General features: G+C 37.5%; 1 pseudogene; it reads left to right on the top strand.

Annotated features, from left to right (window-relative positions):
* The first annotated feature begins 3,174 nt into the window (after positions 1 to 3,174).
* LOC100067293 (shugoshin 1-like) lies at positions 3,175 to 5,293 on the top strand (annotated as a pseudogene).
* Positions 5,294 to 5,856: the final 563 nt, after the last annotated feature.

Here is a 5,856-nt window from a genome sequence, read left to right as displayed (position 1 = left end):
TAGTGCAAGCTTACACAGGAACTCTCTAATACCTTTGCAACTTTTAGGTAACTCTAAAATCATTCTAAAATACAAAGTTTGTGAAAAAATTCTTACCCTTTCTCCATTTTTGATGCTTCTATTCTGTTTTTCTATATCTGTTAATAGTTAAATCTCTACCAAGTAAACAGAAAACTTTGGGGTAAGCTGCAAAACTTATTTCTCCTTTGCCTCTCTATTCTGTCACCGAAATTCCTGTCAAATTTGTAAACAGAATGTCTTGTTTTATAAGCATTTCATCATCTGTATTAATCCTCACTCATTTGTCTAAGTAACAAAATAATTTCTTTTTGTCTGTACCATAGCAATGTCCACCAACCTCCTGCTTTAATCATTTCCCACATCAGATTGTTCTTATTAAATGTTGATATACGTTGCTTCTCCCTTTTGGGAAAAAGTAATGCCTGACTGACTCAAGGCTTCCTGTCCCAAGTTGACTTTTCTTCTACTGGACCACTACTACTCTATGTGTCTTCTGCTCAAACTGATCCAATTTTGATGTCTTGCTAGATCTGTACTTTCTCACCTTGAGATGATGATTATGATAACCTGTCTGTCTGGAGCTCTGCTCTTTCTACACAAATTCCACTTCTGAAATGTCCCTCTCCATAAAAAACATTTCCAATGTTCCTTGCCAAAAATAGTATATCTCTTTTCTTTTCTCATATTGCTTTATATTTTTATTATCACTTAACATAGCCAAGTCCACATCTTCTTGTTAAACTGTTTCTTGAAGTCAGGTTGTCTCTTACAATTTCCTAGTGCACCATGCACATAATTGGTTCCTAACAAGTGTTTATTGAAAACAATGTTTAACACATCAATAGTTAATAGTTAAGGGGTAATAATCATATGGAGGACTTTGGCTTACTGATTTATACTTTTCTGTATTTTGATATATTTTCTAAGATTCTAAAGTGAGCATTTATTAACTTAAAATTAGAATTAAGCAATAAATCTCTTGCAGACTCAGCTGTATGCTGTGTAATGCACATGTCTTACCTGAGGCACAGGTTCCATGTTTTTGGATGGAAGAAAGTGATCGAGTAGAAGGAGGTGGGGATGGGAGGTAAACACAGAGGGAAGCATGGTCAGAACCTGAGTGAAGGAACCATAAAGTAGACTCAAAAATGTTACCAAGTGTATTGATACCTGAGAGTTCCTTCTGCATTAGTCTTACTGAGTTATATTTGTATGGGCCCTACTGAAGAGGACGGATTTCATATAATGTACTAAAAACAACTCTTGTCTCTCTAGCAATCCTTTTCATATCATTTTGAAGTTGTCATTTTATATCATCCAATTCAAAATTTCTTCAATGAATAGCCGTTCAATATAGTCTTTGGAAAATTAGGCTCTAAGGACACAATTAATCTTAATATATAGAATCATATATTGTGATATTGAAAATGACTTTGCTGTTGTTCAAGACAACATTGTATTGCATGTTTTCCCAACTAAAGCAACAATTTCAAATGGATACAAAAGTTTTATAGTCAGTTCTCATGCTGGAAAGAATTCTCTTAGGAAACATCAAAATGCTGATGAATTATTCAGAACAATCCTGATTGTAATACTTTTTCATACATAGTGTTTAGGAATATTATTAATTCAAGTGGAAATTCTTGTTCAATGAAACAGAAAATGCTCTTGATGGACCAGCATTTGGCTTACAAACCCATGCTGGCCCCAGCAAGAGATGTGATATGGGAAAAGTTCCCTGACGTTTGTAGCATCAAGAAACAAGTTATTTTGCTTCTTTGATTTACAATCTGATAACAGTTACCTGTTTAATCTTCTCCACATTACTGCACATAATTTGCCTGCGCTGTACTGTCTTTGGGAGTTTCCATTAATACAGATATCTCAAACTTGACACAATCATGGTAGCCCCACTGGAGAAAATTCTGCTGCCCAAATATAAAAACGGAAAATGACAGAAGAGGCTTTATTTTCCATTGAAATAAAAAGCCAGGCATATGACCACAAAAGCATTGCATCTTATTGTTTTTCTTCCAAGGGTGCACGTGTGACAATCCTGCTGATTTTCAATAATTCCAGCACACGGAGCTTCCTGAAAATTTTCAAAGAGCACAGGCAAGTTCAAAGAGCAGGTAGGGCAATAGTCATGATTCTGCTTCAGTGACCTGGTTTTTCCTTCTGTGCTACCTACACTGAGCACTAAAAGCTGATTTGGAAATTACAGTGAGTCCACGCTGAGTTTCAGGAATTAGGTGAACCGTACATCTCAAATAACCTCCCTTTTTCAAAGAATCACATCTGCTACGAAAAGAGAAATTGGAAAATTTTAAGGGTAAGGGACTAGATATTGACTAAAAGAATATGGATCCTGCTGCTATAAGAAAATTGGTACAATTTCTTTCCTTAACCAGATGGTCTGAGAGAGAGAGAGTCTTATTTCTTCACTCTTTATGTAACGTGAGGGCAGAGCTAGGTTACTTTACTTTGATATGCCATGTATGATAAAAAGTAGGAGTTAATGATGAAGAAGCTCAGAATCTCAATCTCAGAAGACTCTCAGAAAAAAGCATACCTGTGGGGCAGGCATAAGTAGGGCCTGTCCAATACAGGAATGTGAACTCACGGTAGGAACAGAGGAGAGTGGGTTTTATGGTGCTGTATGCAGCGCTGATGTGCAAACACTTAACATCCTTTCTCTCTCCAAGCCTGCTATCCCAGGTGGTAGCTTGATTTAAAATCATGTAAAGACTTTTTAATCTCAGTGTCTTGCACCATCTTTTAAAATTTTTTCCAAAAGAATCAGCCCTCCTTCTTTCCTTCCTTTCCTCCTTTTTCTCTCCCTTTCTCTCTCTCTCTCAACTAGCTAGCTCATGGATGTGTTATCAGAAAATCTCCCTAAATCTAATTTACAGTGTTGGTAATAACATCTGGTGAGCCAAAGTACTGTTAATACTTCTCTTTTCATCATTTACCAGGAATCAGGAACACTGCATTGAATGCCCAGAGGTCTGCAGCCTCCCAAGAAACCAATGCGTGATTGCAGAGGACAATTCAAATGCCAGAAGTCGCAGCAGGGAGAGGGAGCCACAGATGTGGAGGGCCCAGGGCTGTTAGTCTTGCAGAACCTTGGAATGTGAGGAGGAGAGCCAAAGAATGGGGCCTTACAAAGTCCTTTGGTACAGTGTAGAAGACATAAAGAAACAAATGAAAGAGAAGAGAAATAAGAATTTGGCAGACTGGCAAGTGCAAGTCTTTCATAGCTGTACCATGCCAAAATATCACCAACACCCCTAAGCTGCTGAAAACTCGCCAGGACAAAAGAATGTTGGTTTTAGTTTTAGAAAAAAAAATCCAAAGCGTGAGAAGCACAAGATACCATTATACCATTGAGAAGATATTGTTACTACCTCTCATGTCAGCTATGTGTGTTGAAAGAAAAACTTACTTCACAGCACACAGAATAACCTGCTTGGACCCAGGGAGGCATGATGGAAAGGACTCTGCAATGGACTCCAGCAGTGATGACAACTCCAAGGATTTATTTGAGAAGGATTTACAGATTCTTCTTCAGGAAGCTGGCCTTCCAGGACAAGGAGAATCATTGCAAATAAAAGCAAATAGAAAAGCAAATATTTGCTCATTCGCAAGACGTCTAGTTCAGGTGAAGGTAAACCTACCGATAATGTCTCACCTAGAACTGAATCTGTCTCCCTCAGTTTAAAGAAATGGATATGGAAATGTGCTACATTGCGTACCTTTGAAATCAATTATTTGGCAGGGGAATCTTCTGAATTAGTAAAATCTAGATATGCAGGTTTTCTGGTAAACATATATGTGCCTGAAAATGTAGAAGAAAATGTTTGTCAATGAAGCAAGGACCAAATTAACTTATCCCCAAAGCTAATGTTCCCAGGAAGGATTATGAAAAGAGATGATTTTAGAGGCTAAATCTGAACAAACTAGAACTAAGTGTAGAGATTTACAAGGAAGAAAAAGAGGAAACAAAAGCTACCAGGAGGAGGAAATATTAGTCTATATCAAGGCATAGCAGGAGAAAAAGTGAAAATTAAAAAAAAAAAAACAACACTATTTCCAAAAAAAAATTGGGTGTATCTATCAGTTCAAGCAAAGGTTATGGTTTCAATTTGACAGTGGATGTTCATCTCACTCTTTTCAGGCAAAATAAAATGAGCAAGGATTTTAAAAGAGAAGAAAGCAACAACACGTCCGAAATGAGCATGTGTGAATCAGGTCGTTCTGGAAGTGATTCTGATGACCTCTATTTGCCTTCTAAAAACACTTGCAAGTACATTTCAAAATCTCACCAGCAAATCACATAGAAACCCAATCTCCCAAACAGGAGACTGGGAGTGATTGAGGGAGCCCTGGCCAGTGGCGTCCATCAGAAGCTTTCTACAGGACCCGATAGGATCACATAGGTGACTTGTAACCTTTTTAAAAGACTCAGAATTCTCTGTATTGTCAGTATTCAAAATGTAAAAATGCATAAATTAGAAACAGAGACAGACTAAAAAGAAATTTCATTGGGGAAAATTCAAAGGCTAATTAGCAAATCAGTATATTTGATCATATTTGTCCATAATGCCTATTCTACAACATCTCAATAAAACCCTAGAAACTTTCCTAATGAAATAACTGCACTGTTCTATGTCAAAAGCATCAGAAATTACTTAGGCATATCCTTTTCAAGATAGGCACTAGTTGCTTTGCTTGGCAAATCCCAGAAGCTGTGCAGCAATGACTTTAGCAAACCACTTGAGATATTTCGATTCCTTCAATTTAAAACATTTGGTGTTCAGACTGTCTCTGAGCATGACTCACATCTATGGAGAGGCCATTGTGCTGTCCAGGATGTGGTCTCAGCTCAGTGCTCTAGACATATTTTACAGAAATGAGAGAGATCTGTCTGTCTGAATATAAACTAACAAAAAGAGATGGAGGATTCCAAGCCAAAAAATTCCTGCTGGAGCACCACCGAATATTCACCAATCACCTCATCTGAGCCCGAAGGCTATTACCAATGTGTCCTTCTCTCCTGTGTGAAAATCAGGAAACTGCTTTTGTTCTTCCAAAAAAGAATAAAGAAAGCCCAGTAGTGTCTTTGCCTAAGAATAGGTGCACAGCCAGCACAAACTATATGGAAGACACACTAGCATTGAAACAGAGAAGAGGGGATCCTTCTGTAGATTTGTGTTTCTTGAATTCTATTTTCCAGCAGAAAAAGAAAGTAACATTAAACACAGTTCTTTAAAAAAAAAAAGTGAATACCATGAAGCCTCTGTTGGATGTCATTGGAATTCATCCTATGTACCCCCCACCATTTCTCAGAGAGGTTCTGTGTGGGGGCTGGCCTGGTGGAGTAGTGATTGTTTGTACACTCTTTTTGAGTGGCCCAGGGTTCACAGGTTTGGATACTAGACATGGATATACACACCGCTTGTCTAGCCATGATAGAGAGCATCCCACATACAAAATAGAGGAAGATTGGCACAGATGTTAGTTCAGCAACAATTTTCCTCCAGCAAAAAGAGGAAGATTGGCCACAGATGTTAGCTCAGTGACAATCTTCCTCAGAAAAAAAAAAAAGAGAGAGGTTCTGTAAGAGTGTGCAAGTGGGTCACATTATTGCCATAGAATATTCTCTTGACAGAACTCTATAGATGATGGACATTTCTTCAAAGATATAGTTAAATCATGGTTTTTAAAAAACCTTTAATAAGTTTAGGCCTATTTTGCTTTTGAATATATAAAACTGTCATAAGCACCATAATAATTTGGATTTCTTATAATGCCCCAAAAACCTAATTTTAGTTG

The sequence above is a fragment of the Equus caballus genome, chromosome 4 (assembly GCF_041296265.1).
Source record: "Equus caballus isolate H_3958 breed thoroughbred chromosome 4, TB-T2T, whole genome shotgun sequence".
NCBI classification, from domain to species: domain Eukaryota; kingdom Metazoa; phylum Chordata; class Mammalia; order Perissodactyla; family Equidae; genus Equus; species Equus caballus.
Note: the sequence above shows the minus strand (reverse complement) of the source record. Positions and strands in the feature narration are given on the sequence as shown.